Genomic DNA, 20,781 nt, shown 5'->3' with positions numbered 1-20,781 from the left:
AAGCAAGAGTTTGAGCTGTGGCATTTTTAGGGAAATAGAATGAACTCTGTTGTACAGAGAAATTTGCGACCCATTAGGAAAATGGGGACCAGAGTTAAGCTGAACATTTTCTGGTTCAAATCCTAGCGTCTGTATGAATCGTATGCAGACACAGACTAGCAGAAGATGTCAGGAACAGCACTGCAATAGTTAAATAGTCCAAGTGCTCGCGGGGTGTCAGAGGGAGCAGAATCTGTATACGCTACCCGGGGGGGGGGGAGATGCAAATGGGGGAGACTGCGATGGAAATTAGGATGGAGGTTCCTCAAAATATTTAAAAATAGTTATAACCGCTTGATTGAGCTATGTAAACTCGAGTAGATACAGGTAAGATTTTGTGTCAGCACACAACAGAGATATTTGGTACAATAGCCAAGATATGGACCCAGCCTAGTGCCCAGCAGCCAATGAATGGATAAAGACAATGTGGACATACCCATGATGGATATATACACAATTATTCCTCTTTACAGAGGAATCAGATTTTGACATTTGCAGGAAAATGGATGGAACTGGACGCCATTCACAGAGAAACAAAACCGACAAAAGGCATTTTTCTCATATATAAAATCTAGAGTCATATATATATATATGTTTTTATATATAAAACGTTACATATGGAAGAACTATGAGAAGGAGGGAAGTGAGCCAAAGTCAGGAGAGATGGGGACAAAGAAGGGCAACTGGGTATATATAAAATATGAAAACAAGGAGAAACTATCTTGGGGAAAGAGAAGCAAACAGGGTGGGGAAGGCAGGGGAGCAAACCCAAACAGCGTAGAGTATAATCACGCATATACTTGAAAATGTCACAACGATATCCCCTACTTTGTATGCTAAATAAAATAAAAGAAGAAAAGTTCATATGAAGTAGGCGTGAGCCCAGTATTAACTGCCTTCCTTGCAAGCATGATTCCTATGGAAGTTACTCAATAGAGTTTGCGATGCATAGATGGTGCCTTTTGTGTTTGCTTGCACTGTTAGACCTCTTCAGTTATTACAGAAAATAAAACATAATTCTCTTGTCGAAGTCAACCTGAAATACGAAGTAATTCTGCTTCATGTGGTGTCCCATAGCGTGTAAACAGCCCCAGAGAGACCCCATTATGCATGTTCAGGCATAATATATGATTATCTTCTGCCACTCGAGAACGAGGGAGGAAATGTGAAGTTATGATTTATATCCAACAGTAGGAAAGAATTCATAATATTTAGTGCTGGTGTCTCATAACTATGGCTTATTAGATAACCTTGTCTCAAGACATTCTGGAAACTTGTCTTAGCTTGTTGACGTCATTGCAAGCTTAAGTAGCGACACTAAAATTGTGCTGTTATGAGTAATGTATCAGTAGATTACCTAGAGCATTAAATTGTCAATGATTTGTCAGAGAGATCTTCAGACTTTAAAAAACAACTATTCTACTGAACAATTAAAATCACGTAACATTGGATTGTGTCAGAAACAGTGGAAGAAACACCAGTCCTCTTCCTTACTGGCACTAGTGTGTATATGGGAGAAGGGAGAATAGTGATTTTGTTTAGAAGTTATTTTAAGAAGCTTGATAAGTTTCTCAAGTCTCTAGTGAATCTTTAAAAAAATAAACACCAAATTAGCTTTAAGGATGGGTCTATTTAAGTGAGAGAAACTGAAAAGCAGAGTAATATTTAGACAAACAAGCTAAAATCTGTTATTGGTGCTGGTGGGGGAATGGTAGGATGTAGCATGTTGGAATTACTTTCAATGTCAGATTCACAAGGAAGTCGTTGACTTTCCTTGTTTGCTTTGAGAGGATATTCAACTTTTAAGGAACTATTTTTATGCTAGTTGATTAGAACTATTTACCCAAGAGACTTTCCTTAGACATCCCATTGATCATCTTTCTGCACATTTGCGGAAGGAACTGTCTCTTTCCCAAGCACCCATAATGACAGTGGTTGTCCTTTCGGGACCATCTAGATCGCTCCCCTGGGCAGCACTTTCCTTAGCTGTCATCATCTTACCCTGGCACAAGAGCTTCCAGCAATCTCGAATGTGTTAGTGATTCGGTGTCTTTGAAGGAGTCGACTTCCTGGAAGCTGGGTACTTTCTTGTCCATCTTGTTCCTGATGACTCATTTTCTTTACACTCACTCATTCTGTGTGTGTGTGTCTGTGTGTGTGTGCGTGCGTGTGTGCGCGTGCGTGCGCATGTGTGTGTGTACATGGACCACAACATACATGTGGAGGACAGAGGACCGCTTTCCCCGCAGGCTTACCTCCGAATGTGCATGTCTTGGGGGTTAAACTCCGCCCCTCAGTTGTTCAGTTAAGAACCCTGACCTACTGAACCGCCTCATGAGCTTTCTTGTTCTTCTACTTCCTTCAGAATCATTGGGAAATACTTTATCTATTTCACATATCTAGGCCAGTCGGTGTCCACTTCCTCTCGTCCAGAGAGCTTACAGAAAAAAAAAATTGTTTCGGAGGACAGGTGAGAGGAGATTGTGGCCACGGGCACCCTCAGTGTACCATGAGAGAATAATGCTTATGACAACCGCAGAGGCTCTGCAGCATGATTTTATTTTTTGCCACAGAAGTGTGGCTGTTGGTGCCTATGGTTACTAAAGTTCCTGGCCCAGCATGCTTCCCAGGTAGTATTAATCTTTTATTAAAGCAAGCCTTTCTTTCTGTACAATGGAAGCCAATCTAACTCGCATACCAGCTACTCCCCACGTAGTAAGGATCAGCAAGAAGTCAACTGGGAGATGGTTCAGCTAGATAAACTCCCACATTAACCCTACGGCCACCTTTCCACCTTGCCACATGACATGGAAGGTATCTGTTGCCATGTCTGCGTCTCTGGCCAGTCTCAGTTCTCTGCCACAGGATTCACAAAGCCATGCAGGCCACACAGTTGGTATCTAGTGAGTTACTTCTTGCTGGTACTGAGTTAAGGCATTTTGTGTCCCATGTTATGGGTGATGTTATTCATGAACACCATGCAAAGCACAGTGCGTGTTTTGGGAGCACACCTGTGGATTGTTATGAGCATGGCCACGCTGATGTCCTTCTGCGTGTTTATATAGGCTTTTCATCCTGATGTGGCATTTCTATCACCAATTGCACTTTCATCCGTTACACTTGGTACTCATCTCCATTGTCAGCACCCACTGACCTTCTGAGCATCCCTCACCCCCCCTCCAGTCCAGACCAACAGCAGCTTGGTGAACCGCCTTCCAGGCTTCCTGTGTGGTCAGGCCTTCCCTCAACATCTATTAATGTGCTTGCTCTATTTTCAGCTTTGACCTTAACCTCCTCGACTCTCTGAAGAACCATCAAGTACATAGTCTCCTATGGTTCTTGTCACTTTGAGCCTCAGCTAAAAAACTAGGAGACCCATGGTCGTTTTTGTGAAAATTCTCCTGTCCTCCCAAATAAATACTTTACTAACTTATTAACTACTTAATATCTTTCTATTTTGTTTCTCCTTTTCTAACAGTTTTCTATTTTTAACCAACCCATTTTAGACTCGAATTTCAACTCTGCTCAACTCCCAAATCTTTTCCCAAAGACCCAGCAGACTCTGTCAGCTTCCTTGGAACATCTGTCTTAAAGCCTTCCTTGGGATGAATTCAACTGGAAGACTAACTCCATTGCCTCTCTGGTGTGACCACCTACTGACCTGCTCTACCTTCAGAACAATGGACACTTAATAGGCATCATTGTTTTTTTTTTTAATATTGACAGGGTTGTGAAGTTATCTTTTCTTCTTGATTTATTCTGTATCAATAATTCTGTATCTGCAGCAAATGTTCTAGACTTTTATCAGTTTTCTTTGTCTATTCAGCCTACCCTGAGTCTTTATACTTAGCAAGTGATTATATTGGCTAATTTCAGTTACAAGGACTGAGACATTTTTTGTAAGGCTACTTTGAGTTGGTCTTTTTTTAGAAGACCAGTTTTGAACATAAAAGCCCCTCCCTATCTTGTATCAAATGGCACACTATTTTGTTTTGAATGTTTTGTTTAAATTTGAGGGTTTTTTTTTTTATGTTTAACAGCTCTTGTAATTTCTAAGATGATCAGTGGTTTTTATTCGTTCATAATGGTAGAAGACGAAAGACTTTGCTACTGAGAATTTTCTCTTTTGAATAAACTACATTTTTCATAAAATGTAGATCTCATAGCTGAGCATACATATGTGAAGACTGTCATGATGCTCTCAGATGTACTGGTTCATTTCCACTGGATGGTGCATTGTAAGTCTCTCTCTCTCTCTCTCTCTCTCTCTCTCTCTCTCTCTCTTTCTCTTTCTCTTTCTCTCTCTCCCTTTCTCTTTCCTTTCCTTTCTTCCCTCCTCTTTTCTTTCCTTTGTTCTTTCTCTGCTTTATTTTATATTCTTCCTACAGTGTTGAATGCCACATATCTTTTGCACATTCTTCTACAAATACATTACTTTCCCCTAATTTTGCTTTTGGCTGCCTGATTTGGCTTTACTATGTATTCCCAGTTGTCCCTGAGCTTTCAATCTTCCTGCTTCTGAATACTCAGGGCTTGTGTTAGAGCTGGGTGTTAGCACACCTGCTTGGAATTTAGGAGTTACAAAATATACTTACTACAGTTACATTTAATCTTTGTTTTCGTGTTATTGTTACAGAAGGTCAGAATCTCTTTGGATTCCAATTTGATAATACAGATCAAACATTTCTCACCATAGAGGCGTTAACAGATTTTATCAGTATGGTCATCGTTGAGTTGATCCTCTTACAAGGCTGTCCTGCAGGTTATGAAGGCTCACAGCTTTCTTTTCTTGGAGTTTACATTCTTTGTTTGATCCAAGAGTTTACTGGGGCAGACAGACCTGGCCAGACCCCTGACGGAATCTTCTTCCACTTTCTGCAGAACTGACATTAAATAACTATCAAAACCCAAAAGCAGTCATGCTGGGCTCATTGACAATGACCTGTTAACAACACATCACATGTTCAATACTTAAGTAGCATGTTTTAAAGAATCTTCTTGGATCTGTGCCTGGTATTACTGTCAAGTTTGTTTTTTTGGTGCGGGTCAGTGGGATGCACTTTATTTCGCAAACTGAGCCGCTGGCTGTATTTCTTGTTCTCTAACACAAAGCTTCTCACTTGTTTCCTTCTGTTTCTTTCCCCTTCTCTTCTCCCCCTTCCTTTCACTTTCTATTACTGATACATGATCTCCCCACATAGCCCAAGGTGACCTAGAGCTCATGATACCCCTGCCTCAGCCTCCCGAGCGCAGTGGTCACAGCTGCACTACAGAAGCTCAGCATCATTGTATTTTGAAAAAATCTGTGTGGGCAATTCCATCATCTTACCCACAAATCCTTTGGGTACTTTTCAGTGTGATTTCTCCTTTTGACCAGTCTTGAACTCATCTAGAAGGTTTTATAGCATTGCATATCCTGGACTATGTATTTTTTTATTCTACTTTTTGTCTCAATATTACTGATGGGGGCGAGGGGACAGCAGTGGCACTAAGTCTAGAGTCACACAGACTGTCTGAGGATATAGTACCATATACCCTTCTCTGTCTTCTTAAATGCAGAACGCTTTTCCCACATCCAATAAAAATGCCATCATTGCTGCTTTATCTACTCCCATCAGTAAGAGAAATCAAAAGACATTTTTGTGATGGTAGGTTTTAAAGACTCCGGTTTCATTTCATGCTTTGTAATTTATGGTGCCCTTCTTGGAGGACCAGCCGCTCTTTTGTTCTTCTCTCAATAAAGTTTATTACAGATTATGCTTGTCACCGAGGAGACACAACCAAGTTGATGACACAGCCTTTGATTAAATGGAATTTAAAGTCTGCACATGGCAGCTAGCAAAAGCAAGAAATAGTCTCCAAATTATACATGTCAGCCCTTAACGAGCAGCTTGATATGCATGTGGCAGTTTTAATAGGTTCTAAAGAACTGAGAAGGCAGGCGGTCCTGCGGTGGAAAACCTGAGAAACTATTTCCAGAAGCAGCCCAAGATGAGGCTAGTGTATTGGGTTCCACAAAATACACATGGTTTATGTATCAGAGTAGTGGAGACAGTGTGCCAGCAGGGGACAAAGCAAGAGGCACATTTTATCCAAGTAACTGCAGAATGCTGAACTGGAAGGAGCCTTAACACGTTCCCAGAACCCTTCTTTCTGTGTCAGGTCCTCATTGACTTGATCCTCTTACAAGGTTGTCTTGCAGGTTATGAAGGGGCAGGCAGGTACTGGGGAGGGGGTGGAGCATGGGCATTTTGCAAGTCACAGTTCTGGTTTTGAAACAAGGTCTTACTCTGACTGGCCTAGCCCCAGGTCATGCCTCAGTCTTTAGATTAGCTACAGTTGTGTTCCGCTTCCAGGTGTGGTCTCTTCCATAGCACTGACTACCCTGGAGTTTAATTTACTCTACTTCTTGTTTATGTGTTGGGAGACCCACACCGACTTCTTCTTTAAACCGTAGATCAGCTCTCCTGTTCCTCCAATTCTGAACTGAGTGCCTTGATACCCATTTGCACAACACCCTGAACATTCCCTCTACATTCTCATACTGTCTTATAACTGTATTCGGAGTCCTCTTTCCCCCGTTCATATGTTTTTTGGGTTGGGGGATGTTAGTCTAAATACCCATTCTGTTCATGGCCACCTAGGAGGAGGGCTGACCATCTCATAAATACCCAGAAAGTGTGTGTCATGGTGTGGCCTTGTACTTTTGTGCAAGGCATTCAAGATAAGAAGGAATAAGATCATAAGGCCATGATGTTAGGTAGAGTCTTTGCTTCATTAGGTAGTGTGGAGCTGTGTTGATGCTTTTTTAAGTTGGGGGATGGCTGTAAGGTATACACACCAGTTTTAAGTAGATAGTCATAAATCAATTCTAGTCTTCTAGAGTTCAAAATGTATTTGAGCACTTAACCATGAAATTGTCTGATATTATTAAACTGTGTTCTAGCACACTTACAGTATTGTAAGAGATGGTCATAGACGGGAGGCTTCTGTTCATGAAGGATTCCAAAGATCTCCAAGTCAACACTAGGACTAAGTTATGACTTATGGTGGGGATACAAGCATTCAAGCATTGCATGATTTTATGTGTCTTCATAATATTAAAACAACATTACTTAGATTCTGGGTGTTTTTGTTAAGGATGGTTATTTTCCTAGTCTAAACACACACACACACACACATTCACACACTCATGCACACTCACACACACACACTCATACACATTCATACACACATAAACTCATACACTCACACACACACCAACACACACATATTCACACACTCATGTACATTCCCACATACTCACACTCACACACGCATACACACACACACACTCATACACACACATTCATACACACAAACTCATACACACATGCTTGCACTCACTCACGCTCACATTCACACACATACACACACATTGTCAGCTGCAGAGTCTCAGTTGTCAATCATCACCCTGCAAATTCAGATATGCTTTCTTATAAGCAATTGAACAAATGTGATTCATATATGTTACAACAATCTTTCTAGCTATGGTTTTGATTCTTATGCTCTCATTTATCTGCAGCTAACAGTGGTCTGAAAATATTAGATACACCATTCCAGAAATAAATAATTCCTAAGTTTTCTATAACTTTTATGACAATGCATTATTACAGATATTAATATGTTGTTTCCTATCTCTTGTGTTTAATTTAAAAATTGAAGGGTATCATAGATATGTATGTACACATAGCATGAATAAATTTGGTTTGATACTATTTGTGCTTTCTAGGATCTGAGATATCTCTCAGGAAAATCAAACCAATCAAAAGGGGATTGTAGAACTGGGTTAGCAAAGCACTGGAGAAGTGTTTTCAATATTGCATTCGCAGAGGTGATGTGTTAAACTGTGCAGTTGTTATTATAAACTTCATGACAGTGTCATCATGAACACATTATTTAGAATGTTGCATATGTGACATGAAAGGAGGTTTGGATAGGCTCAATAAAAAGATTAACACTGGAGATACTGAGATTTAATCTTCCTCCATGATGTTCTTTTTGTACTGTTTTGTTTGAGACAGTACATCACTAAGTTGCCCAGGCTAGCCTCCAATTTACTCTGTTCTGGCTTGAACCCACCATTCCTCATGTCTTGGCTTCCTAAGAGCCAGGACATTCCCCTTTAGCTGACTTAAAACCAGGTATATTTACACTGGAGTGGCTGTACATGTTTGTAATTGTGATTAGCATAGGGCGAGATTTTGGGTGAAAATTGAGGTAAAATTCCACATCTTCAAATGTTTCAAAGCCAGTCACTAATCATGGTTGACACTCTTCCTCTTCCAGTTGTACCCTAAGTAATAATTGAATGTGCCCCAACATCAATTTCTGAGTCTTTTTCTGTTTTACAGCTTCAGAGTAATTCTTATGTCCTCACTGTGTTGACTTATGCTAGATATTCTGCAGTGTTTGGAAGGGACTGGCGGTATTACCTGATAAAGTTTGTCACTTACTTAAAAAGCAAATTGTTCTAGCTGAAGTTCCAGCATCTTCTTTCTTCCTTTCCTGCTCTGCCATAGCTATGAGCCCATTTTGACTTACACCTCTTACCACCTTTGGCTCATTTGTTGGCATAGCCAAGAGCAAGGCCATACATATGGGGGTGGGGGTATTCCCGGTTTAACCTTTACCCATGTTTCTGTCCCCCTGGTCCTGCCCTAAGCATTAAGTTTCTTAGGATTGATGTGATGTTTTTCATTTGACCTCTAGGCTTCCACAGAAAAGCTTTTATCCAGTATAACATTGCTTGCCTAAGATCAAAAGTGCCTTTTATTAGAATGTCGACTGCCTTCACCCAAGAGCTTGGCATTTGGGCAAAGACTGTTAAAGTTAATAGAAAGTTAAGGAGAGAAAGAAGCCACTGCATGTGTGGCATGGGTAAGAAAGGCAGGGCCACATGGGTGTGCTGGGCAGCAACATGGTGCACACCTGGTAGAAAGGGGGTTAGAAGAAAGTAGATTCACCTTGGGGTAGCTTATCAGTTGTCTTCATTAGTACCGATGGTTGGGACATTTTTCTTCACCAGCAGTTTGGAGCTTTGATTATCTAAATCAAGCCAGATTAAACCAGCTTAACTGTTTCTGTTGTATGACCAGTGATGATTCATTTCATAGCAGAGATTACTAGCTGTTGGTTGCCAGTCCAGTGTTCCACAGTACATTTTTATGTGGCTATGGTTGCATTAATCCTCTTTGATAAATGAAGCTTGGTTCAGTGAACACAAATCTTGGTAGATTTTTATGTGTTGCTGTGCACTTAGAACTATTTTAAAAGGGCGTTCAAGTCCACCTGTTTAAGAGTTTAGGCTGGCAACAGGTTGGTCACACTCCTGCCACTGCAACTTTGCCTTTTCTTCCCCTTCCTTCAGGGCAATCGACCAATCACCTCCTCTGCAAGTTATTATCACATTCTTCTTTCTTCCTGCGTCTTTGTATTTGGCACACTTACGTTTTATCCTGGAAAATCCTTTCTTGAGTTCTCTGCTCCACTGTTTCCTATTTGTCTTACAAAGCTCTGCTTGTGTATGTTTTCAGAAAGAGAATGCCCAAGCTTCTGAAGCCACCATCCCAACCCGTCACAACACATTAGCTCACCTTGAAATGAACTCATGTGACCCTGATCTCCACATACACTCTTTGCTTTAAGGGTATGGACTTGGGTTCTGCTCTAAATCTCTAAAACCACAGCCTTGAGAATGTAACTGTAGCAGGGATGTCTTGTTGGGGATCTGTGAATGAATGAACAGGTGGATAATAATGGAAGAATGAATGAGTGGATGAATTGATGGGAGCTTCTAAGAGAAGGATAGGTATAGAGGTTAGCAAGGAAAGGTAATGAAGAAAGGAGGACGTGATGGCATCGAGAGCATTGAGGGAATGTTGGCTTTACAAGGGAAAGAATCACCACGTGTGAAGATGATTCTGTCACAGACAATGAGTTAATGTGGCACTTAACGGACTTGGTAGTGTCACCCACAAGATTAGTGACATAGAAACTTAGAGCATACCATTTCTAAGCAGTAACTATTGACTCGGTAAAAGAATCCACAATCATGCTATAGGATGCTTTGAAATAAAATGTATATATTTTATCATTGAACAAATGAAGGTTTTTGGCAATACATGACAAACGAGCATTACACAGATGTATCTGAAGAGTATTTTAGTGTGTAGTATCAGACGTTGTGGCTATTTCTGGTCTGACACTGCAATTAAGGTGTGACAATTTTCTAAAAGATATTGTGCAGCGTGGGCCTTAAAGATCTCATTAACCTAAGCTCTGTCATCTTTTCTGAGCCATCCCATTTGCATAATGTCACACATCACTGTCATGTAGCATGCTGGTCTACTAGAAACCACAGATATACTCGGAGCTGCAGACTTTACACATGGCAAGCCCAGCTCGTTACTCAGTACCAGAGGGCTGCATGAATTATGTCAGTGCTGTCTCACGAGGAATCTTAAGTGTCATAAATCCATCAGTCATGGCAGATGGAGGTCCTACAGCTGTGTGCTGAGGGCGTTTTCATCTCTTCCTTCTGAGTCAAATGTGCAACCTTCAGTATAAGGAAGAAACAAATAGGTTTCCTTAAGATATAAGTAAATATGAAGGTAATATTTTAAGTAAAAAACTTAAGTTTAGACATGTTAAAAATGATCTGATTATGTCCCCACCAAACCATAATGTGCAGCTGCCTCCTGTAAGTATAAGAGAAATGTAAGGTTCCAAAATGTGCATGTTAATTCATGGATATTAGTAAGCATTCATTAGAGAGATTAAAGAATATAAAAACATAGTTGAGAAGATCAGAAATGTTTTTACAGTTTGTCCTCTCGTGTGCATGATCGTGATTCTGAAATCTATTTGGTCCTGTGTACCTCCTCTGAGGATGAATTGCACCAGCCTATAATGCAGATGCTAGATCTAGTTTAGAAAATTTAGCCCAGCCCTTAGAATGATATCACCTTCACAAGTCACAGCCTCTGGAAAGCCGCCCTGTAGCTACAGAAGGTTAGGACCAAAGTATCGTCAGCAAAATAAGTGTTGGCCAGGCAGCTGCAAGTATCTGGCATGAGAAGCTGTAGTCTACAGAGCTCACTCACATGCTGGCTCTTTCCTGCCACCCTGATGGGGACTGGGGCAGAGGGCAGGAGGTTGCTGCGAGGGGCTAGGGCGTAGGAAATAGCCTTCTTCCCTGTGATTAGGGAACACAGGTTTCTTAAGTCCTGGGAGTTGTTATTGTTGTAAGCAGCTCGGTCATGCAAAAATGATATACTATGAACTGCACGTATAGCCAGGTATACCCGGAAAGCAATGGCTGAAATCAAGATAACAGACCCTTTGAGCTCCTTGAAAACGTCCTTGGGTCCTGTCTCCTTCCATCCCTCCCATCTCCTTCGTCTCCAGGCAGCTGGAATTCTGCTGTGTGTTTTTGGAGATTTGTTTTAGTTCCCATGTTTTATATAAAAATAACTTCACAGTTTGTCCTCTTGTGTGTGGTCTCACTCACAATGATGATTCTGAAATCTGTCTGTCTGGTCAAGTGCACATCCTCTGAGTAATATCCCCAATCATGGGTGGCTGGCTGCACAATATTTTATTTATACAGTGATAACATTAGAAGTGCTTTCAATTTTTGGTTCTTACAAATAAAACTGAAGGGACGGAGAGAGGGCTTATCCATGAATATGAGTAAAGCTGGTATGAACATTTGCACACTAATCTATATTTGAACATGTGTTTATATTTCTCTTGAATAAACATGTAAAATTGGAAAAGATACATCATGTTGTAGGGAATACTTAAAATTTTAGAAAAATGTCAAGCTAGTGTAACGCTACTATTTGGCCAGCAGCAGCATACAGATGCTTTAGTTATTCTGCATTGTAAAAACCTTGGATATTTCAAGCCGTTTCCCAATTGTTTACTCTTACGATTAAAGTTACAATGGACTTTTCTATGTTAACTCTTGTGACCTGAACTCCCTTCACATTTTCTTCTTGGTTCATGTTTGCTTCATGGATCACTTCTGAATTTACGCACAAACAATTCTACGTGCACATAAAATCCAGACATCCTTTCTCTGCCAAGTTTCTTCTTAGTGGAGCGCAATGGCACTGGTGTCACGGTGTTGATGGGTAGACGCGGTGAGAGGAGTCATCCTTTCTTTGCACAAGAAGTCATGCTTCTGTTGATAATGGTGAAGAATGGTTAGTTCTCATTGGTAGAGCTGGAGCTGAGAGTATCTTGTGACTTTCTTCAACTTGGCCAGAATTAATGGCTGTACATATATTGTTGAAGGTTACGGTATAGTAATTGTTTTTATTTATGATGATTGTGGACAAATAAAAGAGAATTACTATGCTGAAAATATTTTCTTTTGAACTTGTGTTTGTCAATGAAGTACTCACAGCAGGCTGCCCTTAGTTACGGTATCAGTGTGCCCATCTTGACTCCTTTCTTCCTTCCAGTCCACCCCACTATGAATACTCAACTTCATTGTTTCAGTTTGTGCATTCCTTCCCAACCTGAAACACTAACAATGCCCTCAAACTCCTGGCTCTCTTGCCCCACCCGTCTCTTTTCGAACATGTCTCCCTTTTTGTGTTTGTTCCCATCATGCTTTGCTTATTGCGACTTCTATGACTTACTCATAACGTCTCTCTTTAATCCTTAAACACCCCAAGTCCCAGAGCCTAAATTTAGCTGTTTTTGTTTCTCTGTATGTCACATTTGGACCTTGAGTTAAAGTTCTGCGTTCTCTAGCTTCCTTTGTGGGAGGGCCACAGGGTAAAGCCTCCAGTGTGTTCCTCTTGAAGGAAAGTCTTCCGTATTCAAATGCACTTCTCCCTAAATACTCTCCTAACAACCAAAAGCCACATAAACAGAAAGACAGTTCCCCAGCCGTTAGCATCTCCGGAGTTCCTTCTGTTACCCCTTTCTATTAATGCCCTTGTTATCTCTTTGGACGGAGCCCCAGAGCCACTGTGGTCCTTGGAGCTCCTTAGCTGCCATCTCATGCACAGTTAATTTCCCATTATCTCCAGCAGCCATCCTTTCCTGCTTCTTTCCCACAGCTTCCTTCATCCCTGCCTTCACTGGGCGGTTCTTCTGTGGTCCTTTGCCAGTGTCTTTGTGTCTTAACCTGGTTACCTTCATACTGATACTCAAATTCTGCCTGTTCCTAGATGGCTTTTTACTTAACCCGTTGGTCACTGCATGAAAGTGATGTTTCTTCTATATACATTGTCCATAATCTATTTCTCGCCCACTCTGCCTTTGTGATGGCCCTCCGGGAAGTTAGTGTGAGGGTGTACTATTCGTGTTAGCCTTTCAGGAATATTAAAGAAAATCATTTTTCCACAGTCGCTGAATCTTGACTGAATTAAAAATGAATTTATAACAACCTGTGTCCAACCCTGTTCCTCAGAGGTAGTGTAACTTTTAAGTTCTGATCTAGCTTAATTTTATTTGTTTTTATAATTTTTTATTGCTGGGGTTTTCTTCCGTATATTGTTTGGAGAAGATAGTTGAAGGTTAATATGTGTACCAATGATAGTTATAGTCATTGCGTGTTCAGTAACAGAGGAAATTGTTCCAGGAGCTTTTCAAAGGGTTTGAGCCATAGGGAGCATGCACTGTGTTCCCTGGATGATGTGCCATGAAATAGGGGAGAAAATGGGTGTTTCACGGGTGTCATTGACTGCCTATAGAACTCAACAGAACTAAGTGGAGAGCAAATGTGAGTAGGCCAGTGGGGGAGCACTTACCCAGCCTTTGTGAGGCCCTAAGCTAGAATTAAGAGTCCATAGGAGGAGCATTTCTGCGTTTCAGCTGAGGAAAGCGGTCAGGGTGAACTGTGCGAGTTTGTGCTCACAGACTAACTGGATTCCTGCATCACCTTTGTCCCTGAAGAGCCCTGGGACATCTGTCATCTGTCAAGTACAAGAGACCACAGCAAATGCTCTCTAACATGTACTGGGGTTAAAACTTCTCTTCTCTAGAGAGTGCATATTCATAAAAGTGAAAATTGAGGGTTACTGTGAACACACACACACAGATTTCTTTTAGTTCCCTGTTTTGAATCAATGAGGAAGCAGAAAATATTTAAACAATAAGGCTGTGGTTTTGAGTGTAGTGGGAAAAAGCTCAGTTCTTCTCCACACATTCCTTACTAGTATCTAGATATACACAGTAAGTACATGTTAAGAAGCCAAACGCAGTTTTGGTCATGATTCCTTCAGAACTAAGCATTGCATAAATATTCAAAATGAACTGGATTTGTGCTAGCATTTTCTGTCTGCTACTAGCTTGGTCCTGGCATGAACCTTAGGGAAATGTATTACACTGTCCCATGTATTGGCAGCCAAAGTTCATTTTCTGCCTTAAGGATCAGAAAGAACTGTGCTGCTGACCTGACTGTTCAAGAAGCTCCAGTTGTTCACAGGACCTGCTGGACAGTGGTTGAGCCACCAGGCAGTCTCTGGAAGGGCATCCTCTTGAGGCCTTTGAGACCTCACTGGCACCTCTCCCACTCTGTGATTGATATGTTTATCCTTGCCCTTTCCAGACACTTTTTGCTGTACTCGCTGTGGCCAAGCCCATCACTTGATTAATCAGGTCTTGATCATGTTTGAAAAGTTTTCACTTCCAATAGTGCATTAAAGTGTGAATTAGCCGTGGCTATGTCCCTTGGATTCATTTTGCCAAGGTACTCACAAAAAGTTCCCAGGGTGATGGGGGAACCTCCTTCAGCCAATGGCCTTTGAGAGGCTGGACCAGCTTGGGTGTGGCTTTGGGTACCAAAAGGTACATGCATACCTCTTTCTCTTCCTCTTCCTTTTCCCCCTCCCCACTCTCAAACCTAGATATTAGTGCCTGTTTCTGTTCCTTGTTGTTCTCTGTGAGTTCCCCTTTAAATAAAGAACCCCTTATCACACCCTATTTGGAGCTAGTGTGGGATTACTTCATCTTGAGTGTTCCCCTTCAGCTGCGTTAAAAGAACCATGAGTTTACCTGTTGTCTCTTCATTTAGGATTTTCTTTCTAAATAAATCAATTCCCAGTTAATTTTGTCTTCCTCAACTTCTGTATCAATTCTGTTCTCTTCCATGACAGACATGTAATCCCCAATTAAATATATCAATATTACATGAGATATAAATATCAAAATCTAATATTTCAATAAATAACCTTGATTGAATTTAATACACCAGTTAGTTTAATTGTGTTTAATATTCAAGGATTGCCTTTCATGGTGAAAGTTCCATCAAATTTTATTATGTAAACCATAAACAAAGGTGGTCTCAGAATATGTGTTCATAAATAAATCTGATTTGTACCTAACTTGCAAAGTTCAATCACACATTCCTGAGAACAGAGACTTTTTATTGTTTGGGAATTTTATACATGCATAAGATTTTGAATAAATCCACTCTTTTTTAACCCCGCTCCCAAGTTCCTCCCCTATCTCCACTATCACTCTTACTCCCATCGTTAAGTCGTCTTAATAAGTCCACTTCGTGTGCATGGCTGTATGACCAGCTGCTAGTACATGAGTAGCCGCTCAGGGGAAACATCCCTGAACAAAACTGCCTCTCCCTCCCACAGCTGTCATCAACTGACAGTGTTCTCCAGTAGGACTGGAACTTGATAAACCGGGAAGAAGCTTTGCTGATGCATCCTATCTGGCAGAACCAGCCTGAGTACTGCAAACCTCCACACTGCAAATACATAAACCTTTTGGGAAGAAAATACTTAGAGGGAAAGCTTCACGTTATCTATGAGCCCTAATAAGGCAGTAGCAATCCTAAAAGGCAATTCTTAAGCTTAGTTAAAAGACAAATGCTGAATTCTGGTGCAAATCACCCAACAGGGACGATAGGCTTTGATTTCAAGCAAAAGAGGAGAAACGGCTTGATGAGAAAAACATGAAAAGAAATGGCTTTGTGAGTGTGAAGGCTATGGGGAGGAGAGGAAAATGCGTACTTCTGAGACGGGGGATCTGGTGTGACCTTCTGTGTGCTCCACTCCACGCAGAAACTTGCCTCTACCCACGGTCTTCTGAGCCAATTCACATTGTAGAGCTGCTCAATGTCTATTTGAACATTAGACAAGAAATCTGGAAATTTACAGAGTTAAAATGCATTTTGTTTTGTTTTCTTTGGTGATAAGGTTGCAGTGTTTCATACCATTGTTTCATGGTTCTTCTGTGTCAGGCTCACAAGAATCAGGATTATTATCTTAAGTTTAAAAATTACAAAGAATTTTGTCAGATGAACTGATGTGCCCCAACTCTCATAAAATGTAATACAAGGAGTAATATGTCCCCAGAAACCCAATTTTGAATGTCATTATAATCAAATAACCAAGGTAAACAAGGACATTATTTTCTATATTGATTGCACGTCATGGCCTGCAGAGAGAGAAACTTCAGCGGATTTATTTAGGGTTCAGTCCCAAGACCTGCCCATGGCCTGTGGTTTTTCTCCAGCAAACCTTTGTGGAGTTGGTCCACACCTTCATCCTCAGAGTCTGCCTTCAGCCCACCTTGGCTTTCTTATCTCTGCAGCTCTTACCCGGCTTCCATTACGCATCTCCACCAATCTTCCAGAAATGAAATCAGTCATTCACACTTTGGATTCTCTGTCCAGTTGATGGCCACCATACCGTAGAACTTTTGCTTGTTTTCCTTAATCACAGAAGCCTGCTCAATGGTGACCTATGTTTGTTTAAGCTTTCATCTTCTCCCCTTGCTTTCCTTTATAGATGCCCTAATTGAGTCGGCCTGGAATGACTGCAGGCTCTTCAACATGGCATCTTACTATTCAAGCATGCTATTTTTAATGAAGGTATTTTCACATGAGTGAAGCTGAGCCCTGATTTGCATTCCCACGGCACCGAGCATTGTCTCTGGGAACCAATGTCCCAGATGTCCAGTGCCACAGAGCATGGGCTCTGGGAGAGCAAAGAGTGCCGTTGGCTGTCACTGGGCCACTGTGTCGTAAAGACTGCTCAGCAAGATGGTCAGATTTGTGGAACAGAATAAATGAGGTAGAAGGGCATCCAGAGATTTTAATGACAGTGTGGGTCAAAATTATGTAAAGGAAAAAACAAATTAAGAATTCAATTTTTTTAAAAGGCAAGAGAATCTTGAGGTTCGTCTTACAAGCATCATTGGTTGACTTAACAAGGAAGTTGCAGTCATTTCTTAGAAATGAAACTGCAGAAGAGTCTCATATGAAGACCAAGTTACACAACTATAACGTATATACAGAGGGCCTAGGTCAGTCCCATGCAGGCTCCCTGGTTGTTGGTTCAGTCTCTGTGAGTCCCTATGAGCCCAGTATAATGGATTCTATGGGTTTTCCTGTGGTGCCCTTGACACCACTATTACAATTCTTCTTTCCCCTCTTCTGCAGGATTCCAGAGCTTAGCCTAATGTTTGGCTCTGGCTCTCTAATTCTGTTTCCATCACTTGCCGGGTAACAGTGAGAGCAGGGTCTCTGACTCTGTTGCCTGCTTTTGGGACTCTCTCCTCCTACTGAACTGCCTCATCCAACCTTAATAGAAGAGGAGGAGCCTAGCCTAACTGCAGCTTGATACCTGGTGGCTGGCTGATCTCCCTGGCAAAGCCAGCCTGTATCTTGAGAGATACATGGAGGGAAGAGGGGTGGAGGAGAGGGTAAGCGGGGGAGAAACTGGGAAAGGGGGAGGGAGAGGAGACTCTGATTGGAATGCAAAAACAGAAATAAATAACAGATAAATCGTCATCAACAACAACAAAGCCAGATAGTTGAAGCCCAGGAAATAGACGTGATAAGCGGAAGTAAACTCAGTCACAGCCCTGTCCTTTTAGGAAATGTGTAGATAGAGACAGCGGTTGCTCTGAGAGAAATGATCCAGCTAAAATGTCTATGGGGTAGCAACCTTAAAGAAATAGCAATACTGGGGAGACTTGGACCTGCTCCCCAATATTTCTAATTGTCTTGTTTTGACTCCAGGAGAAATTCCCTAAGTGTTTCCCACTGCAGATTAGATGGCTCTGTTTGAGATAACCCTGTGGCATTTCCCTAGTTGTGAAGGTTGAAGAATTTTGACTCTTCCCATCCACCTCCGTATTCACTGTTGTCCTTCCTTTTACTTATAAAGGATTGCAGTCTGTAACGAGGGGGTGCAAGTTGTACCCTGATGTAGAAATCTGATATTTTTGAGACCCTCTCCCTTTGGCTTGTCTTAAAACCCTCAACTTTGGTGGTCCATGTTAAAATGGGTATACCGCTGAAGTCACAGGTATGTCTAGGCCTTATACAATCAACACTGGACACAGCTGATGCTTTCTCTTCAGGTGGAGGGCCTCGTTCATAAACTGCACCTTCCTCAGAGCCTCTGCTAAGTCTGAAATCTGCTCTTCAATTGCTGCTGAGAGAGCAACACCTGTTGTTAGCTGACCAAGAAGCTCTCTTTTCGGGTCTGCGTGAAACCGTTGACAGCAGCCAAGTTTTCATGGTTAACGAAATGTTAGAGTTTATGATGAAGATTGCCCTTATCTGAACAACAAAATACCCTGGGTTTTAACATAAACCCATAGAGGGCTTACTATATCATCAATAAAAAGTTAATCTCTCAGGGAAAATAAGAGACATTTAATATTTGGGAGGGGGGTTGTTTAATAATCAGCTTTTAGGATAGCAAGAAACTCTTTCAGGTTTCTGAGAACATATGATTTCACTGGTTCCCAAGCCATTGTCATTAAACTTATTATTTTAATTTGTTTTTCCCTTAGCATATCTGCCCTCTTCCCAGCAAGCTCTATACTGACCCCATCAAGTGACCACACTCTTTCTGAAGTGAGTGCTGACATCACACATAAAAATAATCTCTAGTTTAGTGAAAGAATGTCTCCTGTGTTCCTGGCAAACCCAAGACACACAGAGGTTTCAAGTGTGCTGATCCTTGTATGTGTTTCACAGTGCGATTTCATCAGTCACAGATGAAGACTCCTAATTACTTTGTTTATACATGTGTGATTTAATGAGGCTAAACACTCAGCCAAACTTCAGTAAGTGCAACCTACTTCCCATTGCTTTATCCAAATTAATAAAAAGCCATGCCAAGAACATTTTCTGGAAATGGGAGCATTGTGCAATTCAAAAGAAGGGAGAATTACAAGGTTAGCTGACAGTTTATATATACTTTGTAGGTAGTCTGAGTAGCCAGGGAAGCATTAGACTTGGGGACCAAGGTTCAAATGCATTGTGGAAGAAAGATGAAGTATGATGGAAAGATTTATCATGACATATTCTGCCAAATGCCCACGGCCAACACTCAAACTCTGGTATGTTTTAGAATAACTTACTATAAGAAGCAGCGCTATATTTCTGGCAGATTCAACCCATGATCTATTTATTATTATCTTTGTCTCACTTTTGAGTCTCCTATTCTGGTTATTATGTCTATACTTTGAGAGAACTGAAGATGAGGGGTTGCTATTACGAATATTTCATTTGAATAATAATATAGAAGTGTCATCATTATTATTCTAGAAATAAATGTGTATTTTAAATTATCTTCTAATCTACTTACAAGTTCTACTCATGTGGATCCATACTCCTGGATGCTGCTCAGGAGGAGAGTGCTTCTCCAGAACATGTGATCTGCTAGGTTCTCCCCTAGAACTGCAAACATCTATGTGCTGGGATGTAGTGCAAGAGCAGCGTGCTTGCCCAGCAAGTGTGGCACCTTAAATTATCTTTGGAAACATTCATAACCACATAGGATCCACCTCCTTTAAAGAGAGGAAAGGGTTGTAAGAGGCCACTTGTATGTTTCCCGGCTGCCCAGACTCCCAAAATAACCACACAGAAACTATATGATTTAAATCCTGCTTGGCCAATAGCTTGAGTATATTGCTAGCTAGCTCTTACATCTAGAATTAACCTATTTCCATTATTTTATATTTTACCACGAGGCTCGTGGGTTACTGACAAAGTTCTAGCTGGGAGCTCACGTCTTTCCCCTTTGGTGGCAACGTGGCATCTCTCCTGACTCCGCCTTTTTTCTCCCAGCATTCAGTTTAGTTTTCCCTGCCTAGATCTATTCTACCCTATCACAGACCAAGGCAGAGTCTTTATTCGTTAACCATTAAAAACAACACATATACAGAAGGACTTCCCACACCGAGAGGGCAAAGAAGAGCAACATTATCCTTACATTTGGATTCAAACGGTGCCATTGATTTAGAGCTGTTTAGAGCCAGGAGTCAGCAAGTCACAGCCTGTGGTCCAGATTCCCAGTCTGATATGCAAAAGCTTTATTGGAATACATTTGTGATCATTTGTGTAAAAGGGGCTCTGCTGAAGGCTACATTTTGCAATGGAGTCTCAGATGCAGCCATGCCTAAAGCTTTGTTGTGATAATTGTCACGTCGAAACGTTTTTCCCAGAGTTTTTCTGTATTTAAATGTAATTGCCTTGACGGGTCACCAGTCTAGGGTTGGTAACCCGTCTGGCAGTTCAGTTATTCCAGGGTCCCGGAGAGGTGCTATCTGTAAGATATGGGCTAGAAAAGAGGAAGGAGGCCAAGCTGGAATTCCTGTCGAAGCCTCAGTTTATTAGAGATGGGGTACAACTTATATAGGGTATGGAGTTGGGGGGTGGGTACAGGGGCCTGAGCTCTTGCCACGTAGTTCACGTTGGTCACG

The 20,781-nt window shown here is 41.3% G+C and overlaps 1 protein-coding gene across 1 annotated transcript in view; it reads left to right on the top strand.

The window, feature by feature from the left end:
- Positions 1 to 20,781, top strand: part of Gucy1a1 (guanylate cyclase 1 soluble subunit alpha 1) — a 53,040-nt gene that overhangs the window by 1,767 nt on the left and 30,492 nt on the right. The window lies entirely within an intron of this gene.

The sequence above is a fragment of the Microtus ochrogaster genome, chromosome 1 (assembly GCF_000317375.1).
Source record: "Microtus ochrogaster isolate Prairie Vole_2 chromosome 1, MicOch1.0, whole genome shotgun sequence".
In the NCBI taxonomy this organism is placed as follows: domain Eukaryota; kingdom Metazoa; phylum Chordata; class Mammalia; order Rodentia; family Cricetidae; genus Microtus; species Microtus ochrogaster.
The sequence above is the reverse complement of the archived record's forward strand: the minus strand, read 5'-3'. Positions and strand labels throughout refer to the sequence as shown.